At 32.1% G+C, this 15,573-nt stretch overlaps 1 protein-coding gene across 10 annotated transcripts in view; it reads right to left on the bottom strand.

The window, feature by feature from the left end:
• The window catches only part of LOC105216802 (sex determination protein fruitless), a 185,995-nt gene that overhangs the window by 55,829 nt on the left and 114,593 nt on the right, over positions 1–15,573 (bottom strand). For 2 of the 10 annotated variants that reach the window (XM_011191468.3, XM_054236146.1), the window contains exon 2: positions 8,017–8,639. The exons of 2 other annotated variants lie outside the window; for them this stretch is intronic. The gene's annotated coding sequence lies outside the window, so the exon portion shown is untranslated. Of the gene's footprint in view, positions 1–8,016; positions 8,640–10,284; positions 10,976–10,995; positions 11,551–15,573 lie in introns of those variants that run through there. 6 more of the 10 variants (XM_011191472.3, XM_011191471.3, XM_011191467.3 and 3 more) reach the window with 6 other exon arrangements.

The raw sequence follows: 15,573 nt of genomic DNA on the forward strand, positions 1-15,573 counted from the left end.
AAAGTAACGATTATGGTTTCGGTGTCGAATTTGAACAATAGAACATTCTCAATTTATTTTTCATCATAAAAACATAAATAATACATGTAGTTCCGAAGTACTTTGAATGCTAGGTTTCTGTCTCGATTAGCTGAGCAGTAGTGATAGCAAATGAAGTACATACGTATATATAGATAATATTACTTACGAAACCATGCACATATGTGATACAGTGATTTAAAAGATGCTTACCTGAAAATACAGAAAATGAAATATAAATTAATACATACATATATCAGATAGAGATATCATTTAAGATATAGTGTATGTATATTAAAATACATTTTAATTTCAACAAGTAAGGAAAGGCTAAGTTCGGGTGTAACCGAACATTTTATACTCTCGCAATTTATTAAAGAAATTTTATTAAGATAACGCACAAATTTACCCATAAATTCGGCAAAAAGTTTAATAGAATAACGAAAATCGTCCTATATAGTGTATGAGGGCTGAGGTAATTCCCGAACCGATTTCATTCAATTTCACCAGCAAGGTACACTATATCCAATACTATACGCTCACTTAATTTTGTTAAGATATATCACATATTAACCAATACATATATGCGTAATAAAGCCCAACGAAATTTTGAAAAACCTTTAATTATGTATATGGGAGCTAAGAGATGTTGTGACCCGATTTTAATAATTTTTGGAACATAGACACACTATTGGAAGAAAACAATTTCCTTTTAATTACATTAAATTAGTTGAGAGATTTACCCATATTTTCGTTTAAAATTTAACCTTAGGCGCTGAGTTCAACATGTTCGATATCTGGGGCCTTGAAAAGTTATAGTCCGTTTTCGACAATTTTTTCACAAGTGATGCCACAGATCACATACTGTATTTGTGTAAAGTTTTATTTCGCTATCATCATTGGTTCCTAATGTATATGTTATAAAGTGAAGGATTCAGATGGAATTCAAAAGTGATTAGGGAGGTTAGATGAGCGATCCACACTAACAGAGTAATGTAAAAAACAAAGGGGAATAAATAAATAGTTTCTCCTTCATTATGTTCTTAGTAAGAAGAACAAGAAGTATTATTTATCCGTTAGGCACACAACATAGAAGGAGGTCGACTTCTTACTCTCTTAACTTTCTTTTATCATAACATTTTATATTGTCTAAATTTTGAACTATCTTAAATCTTTGGTAGTAGTTCCCATCGTCAAACATATGTATATGTTATATATGTTATATATGTGTTATTATCCGACATTTAGATTGTCTGAAAAATTAAGAAACTGTGTGGGTGTCACAGTTTAGATTATATTCTAAGGAGTTTTTCTTTTTCATGTATGTAGGAATTTCATTTCATCTCATTTCGATGATATCTGAGAATAATAATTGAGAATTTAGGTTATGGGATGTTTTGGAAGAGGTCGAACAGGGTTGATTTGTATGACAGTTAGAGGGTAAATATGTTCCAAGAGCGCATTCATAACAAATTTGTAGAATAAGTCTTGAAACTTATCTCTTAATTGAGATTGTTAGAGTTCCTAAATTTTTTGTAAAATCTTAGATGGTTTCCCTTTTTTCTACACACTTTTAACGACTATACGACAGTTATGATTATCAACAAAATCAAATAATAGAAGAAATATTTATATATAGGTATACATCAAGCAAAAAAGAGGCGTGTAAGATTCACCGATAAGAACAAAAAAGCTGGAGAGAGAGCGAGAGAAATTTGGAGATAGCACAGAGAGAGTACGCAATTGCGTTTAATAAAAATCACAAAAAAAAAAACAATAAAATAAATTTAACTACATGTACATAAATTGAAACACATAGACAAATACCGGCAAAAGTAGAAACAAAATGCGGCGACATGTGTAAGCCCACACAACGGCGCTGCTACGTACATAGAACGAGTGGGTGGGCGGTGGCGTAGAGAAGATAAGGCGCAAAAACACAACAATGCCGTAGTAAATGATTATATATGATCATTTTTTGTAGACACGCTCTTAGCGAAGGGGTAAGCGCGTGCTGGTGGGGTCGGGAACGCTCGTGTATTATTTTTTTACGCGCTGTAAAGATAAAGTTTGCACATACAGGCGAAAACAACCGAAAATAGTGAACTGATGGGCTTATTACAATGCTTTAGCGAAGGGTGGTGTGGTGAATGTTTTTTTATTTTTATTTAACTACAAACGTATTTTCATTTTTTATACCAAATAATGTATAACAGTGTGGAGTGGGGGGAGTGCTGTGGGTGTGCGCTGTTTGTTAGCACAGTTAGCGTGTACTGCTTGTAGACATTCGCCCTTCTAATAGGTGAAAAACCCAAAATTTTGCGATGTTATAATATTTGTCGTGTTGTTGCTATAGTTGTTGTTGTTGTTTGATTTTCAATTGCCATCACACAATGTGTGCTAATAAAAAAAAAAACAGCAACAATTCCAAAAGCAAATACGCTTTGTAATTTTTATAAATACACATACAGACATATAACCGTGTGTGTGTCTACATACATAACTTTTGCAGTTACTGTGCGCGTGTGTACATTTCTCTGTGTTGACAAAATCGCATTCGCCGGCTACGTTCATGGTCAAACTAAATTAACGCAAAATGCTTATGCATGTGTGTGTGTGTGTGTTTGTGCACGCGTATGCGAATATCATATCAATTATATTAAATCTAACTCGTGCCTTTGAGCACACACACACACATGCATATATATATATACTGTAAATATGTATTTTTGAAAAAAAAAATCGCCAACATTTTTATTGATATTTATATTTGTTTTTGCTTTTACTTGTTCACACATTTGTACATACATACATACATATAGAAAAATTTTGTCATTGGCTTTCATTTGCCAAATTGTGTAACAAACTTTTCTCAACGCATGAGTTGTTTGTTTTTTAACTTTTCCCAGTCACTGTGTGTTTTTTTTTCGGTTTTTGTTGCGTGACGTCAAACGTTTTTCGGCTGCCTTTGTGTTACAGATTTCAACGTTTGATTTACTAGTTCAGCAGCGCTAACTTTGTGGTCCAACACATGCCCATACACACATACTGAAATAAATACATACATATGTACATATACAAAGTGTTTAGTGCTCTCGCATAGCGTGATCAGCATCCAACAGGACGCGCATACAAGCAGCAACAATCAGCGGCGAGCACAGCTGTCGTATCAGAAAATATGACTTGGGAGAAATTGTAAAATTTTAATGTTTAAATAAATAAAATAATTGCCTTGGCACATGTTGTTTCAAAGGTTTTTGTGTACAGTTTTGTCTAATGCCCATATGTATTACAGAACTACAGTGGCGTGTAGTTTAATAGTAGCGGTAAATGTAAATGATTATATAATAAATCATAAAAAAGCAACTACAAAAATGAAATAGTTTTTTCACAAAAATATTTAAACAGAGTTGCCATATATTATTTTTAATTTGAATTATTTTTATAAAGATATTTTTATAAAGATATATATATATAGTTAAATTGTATTTTAAAATATCTTTATATGCTAGTTATGTACATATATACATATTTCCATGAATATATTTTTTTATAGAGTTGCCATCTAGTTTTAATTATTTTATTATTGAAATTTTTTAATCAATTAATATATGAAAGAGACTGTACTTTAAAATATCTTCATAAGGTAGTTATATATTTTTTTGAGAAAATATTTTTGTCTAGGGTTGCCATGTATTTTCATTTACTCTATACGAAAAATATTGTAAACTAATTATTATATTAAAATTACTCTACTTTAAATAACTTTCTAAGGTAGTTATATATTTCATTAAATATTTTTTGGATAGAGTTGCCATTCAGTTTTATTTACATTGCATGAAAAGTATGATAAAGCATTAATATCAATATACAACTTTTGTATATTCTAACTCTATTATAAATTTCCCATAAAAAAATTTATGAACATAGTTGCCACGTAGTTTTATTTATTTTACATAAAATATACAAAATTATTTCTTTTAGAATAACAAACTATAAATTTCCACAAAAAATAATACATTGTACTATTAGTAAGCACTCAACTGTACCGCAGCTAGCACACATTTCCACACATATGTACTTACAAGGGTATAATTTGCGTGTACGTAGATATTTTTGTGGTTTATTTTCAGTACTTTTGCCCAAATGCTGCCCATCGTGTTGATCACTTTGTTTGCTACGCTGTCGACGTTTTCATTTGCGCAAGTAATAATATTCTAATGTCGTGTGACGTTAACAGTCGTAATACTAAGTACAAATATTCATTTCATTGCAAGTACACATACAAAAATTGTTGTCACGTACGTAAATACTTACGTTGACAGTACATAACATCGAAATTTCGACAATTTTTCTACAAAATTTTAATTGGTGCAGGCACCTTAAGTTATTTCACAAATTCAAGTAATTTCTAAGACGACCTATGTTCAGTACATACATATTTGTTATTGACGTTTACATCTAAGTCACATGTTGCACCAAAGAGTTTAATTAGAAAATTGATGCAGTATATTACAGGCAGGGCTGAGAACTTCATATTGTTTCTATGAAAGGGAACCACTAGAATTGTCGGCATACAGATATTACACCTTTAGGACAATAAGGTTGGCACTGAGTCAAGAAAAATAAATAATTAAAAAAAAAAAATTAATTATCCTAAATTAAAATTGATGCAAATAGGTGTCTCTGTAAAGAATCGGGTTTCAAAGGAAAGAAATAGTCGAGACTGAGATCTATTTTTATTCCATATAAGAAAATCGAATTTTGTTAAAGTAATTTGGGGCCTTCTTCAAAACGATACGAACTTTTAGACTACCTCTCAAATCCCCAGATATTTTACAAGTCATTCATTTGAACAACAAAATAATACTAGATTAGCTAGTATGCCTCAAGTGTTTACTGATTCATTATCAAAATGTATGGTTTGTTTATCTATAACCTGGTTAGCACCCCTAGTACACCTACATAAGTAGGCAAGTAAAAAATATGAAATGTGCTAGATAAATACTTTCGGTAAAAATTCCGAATTCGAAATGGCACTTTACGAGTGTGTAATTTAACAAGAATACGAAAATAAATTAATTTCACAAAATCAGCAGCGCCACTTCAAGCGCATTCGAATTAATTTCGCTGAGAAATAAGCGCAACAACAAAACTAACACGCTCGCGATGAAGTTACATTATTTACGTTGTTGTTATTGTTGTTGTGAGTGTGCTTGTGTGTGCGAGTGTATGTATCTGATGGTATCTCGTGATTACACGTGCATTAACTTAGTCAAATATCTACATACTAAGTACACATTTATGCTTTCGAGATATCGCTAATTGAGCAGCAACTCATCATGACGCAAGCACTTGTGTGCGAAGTGGATTCTTATTTACGACAAATGGCAAAAATGTAAGAGCGATAATAGGCGAAATAAGTAGTAGTACATATGTGTTAGAAAACGAAATGAATTAGCTACTTTGTAACTTTCTTGAAGAAATGTTATCAGCGTTCCATTGTTTTAGTTGCTTATCAGTTTGTTGTAGTTGTCGTAGTGTAGTATCGCTTGGACTTTAAATTTTGAAATTTACGTGCCTTCATTTCGGTATTTGGGTGCAATGAATTACATTTTTTTAATCAAATTTTGAGGGGAAATTGCTACTTGAATTGAGTGCTGTCAACGAATTTGCGGCGTATTTATTGGAATTCCATAAACAGTTCTTCGTTCGTGCGCTTTGTATTTTAATAAAATTGTATTTTACGTTATGTTGGAATAGGTTCAGATGCTGGACAGCTAAAGGTGACACCAACAAGACTCCTAAGTATGAGTCGCAAAGATATCCGTTATATGTATATCACAGAAGCTAGGGCGAGCCTATCACAAATTTTATGAGGCGTCTAAGGTTCATTACAGTCAGTTCGATTGATTCGCTAAAGGTATAGCTACCCAGATGTTTCAATCTCATTCTTGCGAACGCTTGACAGTAAAGGAGGAAATGACTTGATGCTTTCTCCATAAATTATAGATTCAATTTACATAAATCCTCTACTGTTTAATATTTTAAGTCGATTATATATTTATTATTTTCTATGTAAGACCTTAAATCAAGCACAGTTCTTAAGCAATACAAGCATACCAAATATTATATGCTTTTGCTTCATACTTATTAATTTTGAAAAACAAAATTGATCGCATTAGCATTCTTCCTCAGAAGTTCTTCGATTGATTTCATGAGGTTGTAGTCGGGTCAAAATCGAAGAAAGGAAACGTTGAGTTACATTACCTCACCTAACCGGAATTAGGATGTGGAATACATCTTTATTTTACAGAAAATAACCTCAACTTATTTAAGAAGTTTAATGTAATAAAACCTCACCTAGAATAAAAAAATTGTCTATAATCTATGGATAATATAATTGCATCCAATATAATCGAAAAAAAAATGCTCTCAATCATTAAAGCCATAAAAATATTATAAAGCTTTTCGAACTTTGTTCTTTCGACAATCTTTGGTAAGAGCTAGTGACATTATGTTTAGTGACGATAATAATAAACATTAGAAAATACAAAGTTCACTAAATTGAACTATTTACATACATATATTATATGTATATAATTTGAAAACAGAGTGGATGCACCGAATGTTTGGTTTCTAAAATTGTGATAGGATACTTGATGGCCTTTTTGAAGGTAATTTTGTACACAATAGATGCCGTTAAGCATGTTTAAACTATATACTGTGATCACTGGCGATTACGGCATACATATGTATCTAAATAGCTAATGTTGATCAAAGATAAATTTAGAAATTTGGAATAGAGTTGCCAAATCTCGAAAAATTAAACTCAGAATTTGGAATATTAAACACTAAAAAAAAACTTTCCCGAAAGTATTAGGGAAAATTTGTAATTTAGATATGTTCTTGAACAGCTACCAAATAGAAAGTATTATGAAGGTATTTAATTTAGAGATAATTGGATAAAGAGTTGCCACATTTCGAAAAATAAATCTAAGAATGTGGAAAAGCATAGAAAACTACTTAGAAACTTTCCGGAAAGTGTTTTAGAAATGTTTATTTTTTTAACTTATGGAGCTGTCACCTGTCAAAAAATTGTAATTGAGCAGTTGTTTATAAATTTTTCGTACATAATTTTGGCAGATCTAAGAATAGATAGAAGAATTTTATTTATTTTTTTCTCACTCCAGTATAAAAGGGGGTGGTTTGTTTTCCTCGCAAAGCTTTAACGTAACCAAAGTATGAAGATTAAATAAAGTATGAAAATTAATGTTGTTTCGGTGACCTGCACTCAGTGATCATTAATGGAATGGAAACTCACTTAGAAGACAGAAATACATACTCAGAATGTATAATATTACAAATCAAGTTTCCAATTATTTTAGAGCTTTTATTTCTGGAAAAATTACAAAAATCCTCAAGTAATGTTTATTAACTATAAAAGTCTCATAAAAGTTAAGTGTCGCAAATTTGCGCTGCTAGAATTGAATAAAATTTATATATTTCTTGCAGTTTTATCCTTCTGTCAAATGCTTTGCATAAATATGTGTGCAAGTATGCTATGCTACAACAACAAACCATGCAAAAGGCAAAGCAAACAACCTTCATGGCCTAAGGAAGGTCAGCACAAACTTTATTTTCGAAATACTCGAATATTTGCACACAGTTAAATCAATTGAAGAGAGCGTTAGTTGAGCAGCATAGCAAAACAACAGCAACAAAAATAAACAAATACTGGCAAACAAAAACAAAAAAATAAAAATGAAAAAAATTAAGTAAAAAATGCAAACTTAAGTGTGGCCGCAGCGAACGAGTTCATGGCGGTTTGGTTGTGCTCGTGTTTGCTATTTTTGCTAACGAATTTTCTAAGCGCACTTCGCACCAACGAGTGCAGAAGACAAAAACAAAACAAAAACAAAAACAACAAATAAAATAAAATGTAGTCAGCATGTAAAATTCAAATGGTTTCTTAATTTTTCTGGCATTTGTACTAACCTTCCCAAACAGTGTGTCAACCAATAGGCGTAGTAATCCAGTTGTGAGAGGGTTTCTTGCACTGCACACTCGTCGTTATTGTAAGCCAGCGTGTAGGTTTTCTCTTTCAACTTGTTTTTAATAAATTTATTTATATACAAATCCAATGTAATCCAATTAAAAGTAATCCAATGTGTGGGTGTGTTGGTGAGCCAATTGAAATATTTTGTGGAATTCTTGGTTACTTTTATGCTCAGATTTGTGTTATGTTTTCTGATTTTACGATTTCAAATTTTATTTGCAAAATAATAATTGGGAAATTTTGTTTCTTTGTTTTGTTTGTGTATGTGTGTTTGAGTGTGTTTGTTTCTTATTTTCTTATATTACACGAGCAATCTTGAAGAACACTTCTACTGCAACTTCACAGCAAATTTACTATTATGCTCGGGCCAATACATTTTTATTGTATATTATATAATATGTACATAGGTTATTGTGGTTTTGTTCTTTGTTGTTGTTGTTTATCATTTGTAACGCATTTTTGGTTGATTTTCCGTATTCAGCTAGTTCAGGTTAATTGGTTTTTTGGTTGTGAATTTTATTTTATTACTAATTATAAGTAAAATTTAAGGCACTATTGTTTGCTGGAAGTAAAGAAGACAATTTTGAGTGTTTTGCACGTTTGCGGAAAAACTCGACAAACAGCGCAAAAATTTGCTTGCATTTACAGTGATTTTTGGCATGTAGCCGCTTTAATTAACATTTAGTGCTGCGGTTTTGAGATGTATACATATTTTTTTAATTTGTCGTTAGAGTAGTATATAATATAAAAAAACAAGAATATACTTTTAATTATTTTTTTATTTATTTGTAGGTTATATTTTTAAAGTTTGGAATTAAATAACACAAATTTTGAAGTCTTTAAAATAAATGTCACAGCTTTTAATATTATTTTAAGTAAAACTATTGATTGTGTTATTTTTTTTCACTAAGCTATTTATTTTTAATTAAGCTATGTATTTATTTAATTAATATGTAATTGTAATTGTTTTAATTTTTAATGGATTTTTTTCGATTTAATATTTTTTTCTTATTAGCATGAATTTTTAGTAAAAATATTTTTTTTTATGTTATTTATTTTTATTGATGTTATTTATTTTTATTGATAAATTTAATTTTAATATATTTTGTTATTAAAATAATTGTTTAATTAATTAATTTTTTTTTTTCAATATTTAATATTTATATTTTTAATATTTAATATTTATTTTTTTTCAATAAATCTTTATTTTATATTTTGTGCTTTAATGGTTTGAATAAAATTTATTTTACCCCGTTACTCACTTTATTAATATTAATAGATTAATAGTGCATTATATTTTTATATTATTCATATTTATATAATTTATATTATTGAAGTGAAATTTAATATTTTTTTTATTTGTTGCATTCGTTATTTTCATTTTTTATTTGTATTAATTAGTTTTTGAACTATTATTGTTTTTGATATATTATACTATACTTTATTTATTTATATTTTTGTATATATTTATATTATTTCACTTTTTTTAGTTTTATTTATTATATTATTTATTTTAGTATACTTCAATTAAAATATTTCAATTTTTTTTATTTATTTCATTAAGTAAATTTTAAAAATATATTTGTAATTTATTTATTAATAATTTATTTTATTTTTATTTTTGACTTTTTTTTTATTTAATTCGATTTCTTAATTATTGGTGCATTTTGGTTCTACTCCATTAATTTTATTATTTATTTCTATTTTGCTTATTACTTCCACCTTATCTTTTAAAATTGTCTAAAAGTATGTTTAATTTCCACATTCACTTTGTTATAGTTTATTAAATAATTTTATTTTTTTAATTTAACTGTCTTTATAAATTATATTTTTTTATTATTTTATTTGTTATTATTAAATATTATTTTCCATTTTCACTTATTTATAATTCGTTAATTTTTTTTTATTAACAATTTTTTTTTATCAATCAAACTCCAAATGTTCGATTGTACGATATCGCTTTAAATAAAATAATGCAAAATTGTTTCATTATTGCTAACTTTTTTATTGAATTTGAGTTTTTTTCACGCCTCAATTATTTTCTGCATATATTTTTTTTTATTATTTCAAAAAAAAAAGGGATCTCATTTTGTTCTGAAAAATATACGTTTGTAACACTGAATTTATGTTTATCCATTTTTTACACGATCACTTTTGCACTTTTCCGCTTAATAACGATCCCCTTTTCTCATGTCTTCATTACATACATTTTCTTCGTCACTTTGCGGAAGTGATTTCACAAGCCTTTTTCTATGAGTACATGTAATGTATATTTGTTGCACCGAGAACTAGCAATGCGCATCCGCATCCGTATCCGTATCCGTTCTATAGCTATTGCGTTCGTTGCCTTTGCCGTTGCCGTCGTATCTACCGCGCGCGCTACAACACATAAATGTAACTAACGTTTGCGAATGGCTCAATCTCAATGTCTCGATTTCGGTTTGTGGGTTAAGAGACCACGACTACCACTACTACTTCACACATACATACACACATGCATGCATACCAACTACATACTTGTCTGGCTTATTCGCCAGCTAGGGTGCTACAACGAACTACTAACACTACTGCAGGCGCGCACATAAAAAAATGGCGAATAGTAATGCCAACGTAATACAACAACAGCAGCAAATAACACGCGCACACACCATTAGAGCGGAGCAATAAAAATCGCAGACGTATATTCATACACACGCGCGCAAGAACAAGTATTTGGCACCCTTACATATATTTTGAGCAGCGCAAAAAAAAACAACGCAAAAAGTAGCCAAAGGCGCACACACACCAGCGCAAAACAGAATTTTAAACAAATTCAAATTCAAATTGATGAGCGCGCTGCAACGCGTCTGTATGTATTTTTTTGTTTTTGGAGCAGCGCGTGAGCTTACACAGACACTTTTATCCCAGCGCACACATACCAACATACGAGCGCTCCCCATCAGCGCCTTGCAGTGATCTTGTCACACTTGTATTCACCAAGCGCTTCACTTCCGCGCGTTGTTTTGTTGTTATTTCAGTTACTTGTGCACTACAAAACAGATTTTTTTTATTACACACCTTTTTTTCGGAAAAAATTTCTTTAAAAAGAAATTGTTTCCAATATTATCAAAAACTAATTCTTTATTTACAAGCGCACATTAAAATCCGCGCTGCACTATTATCATTAGTTTGCGTACGAAAGCGCAAAGACGTTTAACGATTACGACGATGACAACACAACACAACCGACCAACCGACTAAAGTCGCAACCGCGAACTGAATTGCCAAAAACCTTGATACCGATCGCAGAAAACGAACACACACGCGCGCACACACATACACGAGCGCGCGCGCTCGCCAAATCCAAAACCTAAAATACCGAAAAACATGTAGCAAAATAAACAGCAACAACAACAGCAGCAGCAAATGTATAGTAATAAGAAAGACATAAAAAATTGCGATCGACGCAGTGGGCGCTGTGGAGGAGCAGCGTAGGTATGCTGCCGACCTACCTACCAGCGCGCGCACCTAAAGCACATTTGAAGCTTACGCTCGCAAGCAGCGAGCAGCGCGTCTGACGGCTAACAATGTGTGGGCCACATGCGAAAACGAAATTCTGCAAACAGCGAGCGGCAGTAGGGCGCGGCGCGGTGCGACAAAGTACGGCGACGTCAGCGCCTCGGAAGGCGTTGACAATGCCGATGATGACGCCGACGACATTGACGCAGTCGTTATGCTTAGACGCGACCAAGCGGGCAGCTAAGCTCTCACAGCGGTTTTAGGTACATAGTAGGTAGGCAGAGTCGTTGCTGTGGGCCCATCTGCGGCAGCGTGCGCGTACGTTGTTGGGGACTTTGCCAAAATTTGGCAATAAAATGACGTATGCTCCTATACGTGTATTGATAGACATACATATATACGCATATGCATATATGGTAGTGCGTTGGTGTGTATGTGAGCTGACAGCTACGCGCATCAGTTTGACTGTTGGACGCGTTGTTACAGTGAATACCAGTCGATATACGAAATTGCGAAATTGGTTCGATTATTTGAACTGAATTTTGTTTGAAGATACTATTTTCATATACTAATATACATTGTTTTAAGTTGGGTATATATAGATCAGCTTTTTGTTATACCTAGTATTGATACTTCGCTAGAGGTTTAACTGAGTTTCTTCCACTATTTTTTAGAAAAAAATATTGCCTCTGATACCTCAGGCCACGGTTTCAGGGGTCTATTGAAATTCTTTATCCTAGTTTATACGTTACTGAACCATTCAAATATTTTCTAATCCACTGAACTGATGCATCTTACAAGGAGCGCGAAATTTTCTATGCTTGAGTCATGATTTTTGACAGTACTCCATATGCAGAGAGCTCCTTTAAATACCATTATTGAGCTCTACTCCTTTGCATCGCTTCTGAAAGCATCAACAAAATTCGCAAGTTGAATTCAGCTCATGAAATTATCACACTAAAAATGCAATTACTCACTTATTGTTTATACCAGTAGATGTGAGTTATACCAGTTGTTTGTTCGATTATTTATTGGTCAAACATGGTTTAGCTTATTAGCTGTAAATCGTTCGATATTTCATTATTCCGTGAGTTGATCTTTGATCAACAAAAAAAAAAATAAAGAGAGCATTTGGATATCTTATCAAAGTGGCATAAATTCTTTTCTCAAAGCTACGAAATTTGGCTTTAATGACTTTAGACCAGTTTTATAATTGTGAATGGTTCAAATAGGAAATTACTGTGAACAGAGTTTTATTTGAAAAACTGGTACTCTCTAAAAGTTGGCCAATCGTGAACTGCTATTACTACAATAAAGTGTTATAACCACTTGTTAATTGGTTATACCAGTTTATGTGACTTATACCAGTTTTTTGTTCGCTTCAAAATATTATCTCCAACTATATTTACGCTCATAGAAATATGATCGATATAATTCTTTAATCTTTTTGTGGAGTCCTATAAGTTGCAGATTGTGGAAATCAGGCAGCGTGGTATGGAATGTAATATTGTAGAATGGTGGAACTCGCTTTACTTTTGGAAATATGATGGTGTTCTTTTGAAATTACGCGTGAAAATATGACTCCAATACGTTTTCAAAAATTGTTTTAAGTTCAAGTCCACCACGATCAATAATTAGATTACTGTCGTTCTCTTAGTTAGAGTTCACAAGCAGGATGCTAAGGCATTAGTGCAGTTGGTGGACTGATGAGTTTTGCAACTAACGCTAATTTCGCAAATAGACTATCGATACAACAACACCAACAAACAACAATGATGATGTTTTAGATGCGTGGCGATCGCTATACTCAGCTGTGCCTTGCAACAACACAAACAAGTACAACAAATTATGATGGCAATACACCGACACCAACCGCGTGAGTGTGTGTGTGCGCTTCATAAGGAAGCCAGTGCAGGGCAGTAAAACAATCAGCTTAGTTGCCTGCAAATTCGACATTCAATGAATTGCTGAGAACTAATAACAAAACGCTATGCAAAAAAAAACAAAAAATAAAACAGCAACACTAACAAATATATGTAAAAGCAAAAACAATAAAGAGCAATCAAGCGATCGTGCATAAAATGAAATGGAAACGTCCAAACTGGGCGAAGCGCGCAACAAAGTTGTTCAATAAAAAATCAGCAACAACAACAACAAATGGCGCTGACGTTGCCACTGCAAAAAGCACAACTAAAGGCGAGCCCAGAAAGCGAAAATATTATAAAAAACATAACAACAATAGCAACAACTCAAACGGAAAAAGCATAAAACACGAAAACGAAAACGAAAACTGTAAAAATAAATAATAAAAAAAGCTGTGCGAATTTTTGTTTTTGGCAAATGTTGCTGTTTGAAGGTCAACTTTACGACCCAAAAGAGCGTGCGTCACACACACAAACATGTTATACATAGGTTGTTAGTGTTGTTGTTGTTGTTGTTGCTGTTGCTGTGCTTGTTTTATTTAGTAAGCCTGTAGCTCAGTAGCTACATAAATATGTATGTATGTATGTTGTCGCGGCGTTTGCTGTTGTTATTGTTGTTGTTGCCTGTGTTACTCTTATATTATTAATAGTTTATTTTTTCGTGCATTTTGCGCAGCGCTTGCTTTTTCAGCTTTTATTTTCGCTGGCGTTTTTTGGCATTTTTTCGGTTGAATTTATTTGCACGCGATCACTTACGATCCGCTATCGCTTGTCTCCATGTGTAAGTCGGAATTCTGCGCGCATTTACATACAGACAGCAGCGTGTGTGTGTGTGTGTGTACTTGGAGGGCACCCGCACGCACACAGCCACAGCTATACTGTACATATGTATATGATTATATTTGCATGTGTGTGTGTGTGTGCTTGTGCGTGTTTTCGCACACTACCTTGCCACCTTGTAAACGTTGGAATAATCTTCTTTTCAAAATTTTATATTTAAATTTTTTTTGTTTTTATTTTTTTATTTTTTGCACTATTTTTAGCGTGAACATTTACGAATGCTACTGCTTCGTTTTGTTCTGCGAATTGCTGTTGTTTTTATTGTTTTTTGTTTATTGTTGTTTTCTGTTTTTTTGCAAGTAAAAAGGTAAAAATAACTTGTGTAGAGAGCAAAAGAAGGGCAGCGTGTAGAAAAATTTGCTAATATTTAATTGAAGGAAATTAGTTTTGCTGCTGTTCTGCTGGCAAAATACAACTGTATTGCGCATAAATGTATACTATATACATACATATCGGTATGAGTGTTTGTGTGTGCAGTTTTTTACACTTGGTTGAACTTAATATTGACTGTTCGCTGCTGAGCCGTAGAGAATGAAAGTTGTGTGGTGGGTGCGGCCAAGGTTTCCGTCTATCGATTGTGCAACAAATCGTTACTTAACGATGATGGAACATTTTGCTGAGAACAAAGAAAAATTTGAAATAATAAAAAAAAAAATGTGTGTGGCAAATGTAGTTATACCTAACAGTATCTTTCAAATCAGGCTTGCGAAATAAAAATTAGACTTTGAAATTGAAGAGATGCCAATTTGTTGCAGATGTTCGTGATGAGCTGGACTACGCGCATACATATATGGATGTATATTAATTATATATATAATAATTATGTATGTATGTATGTATGCATATAGTAAATACATAACTCACTTGTGGCAAGAAAGCAGCAGCTGTGTGGAATAATATCTGCAAACATAAGTGTGAATGTATAAAATATGTGTTTTATCAGAAGATGTATGTAGATCATAACTTCGGAATGCCTACTGATCTTACTTCTTATATATTTTTTTCATTCCCACGTAAATTTGTTAAAACATTTAAAAACCTCTGATCGGACTTCGCCGAATTGCCGAAAGATAGAGGTCATTTATAACTTTAAGGGTCAATAATAAATTTATAATGATATCGATATCGCAAATAGTTTTTGAGTTATAACAATTTAAATAGCAGCCGCTCGGTAACAGTAAAGTATCATTTTATCTTTAAACGCGTTTTTCTCGAAACAGCATTTTCCGAATTTGC

Source organism: Zeugodacus cucurbitae, chromosome 2 (assembly GCF_028554725.1).
Source record: "Zeugodacus cucurbitae isolate PBARC_wt_2022May chromosome 2, idZeuCucr1.2, whole genome shotgun sequence".
Lineage (NCBI taxonomy): Eukaryota > Metazoa > Arthropoda > Insecta > Diptera > Tephritidae > Zeugodacus > Zeugodacus cucurbitae.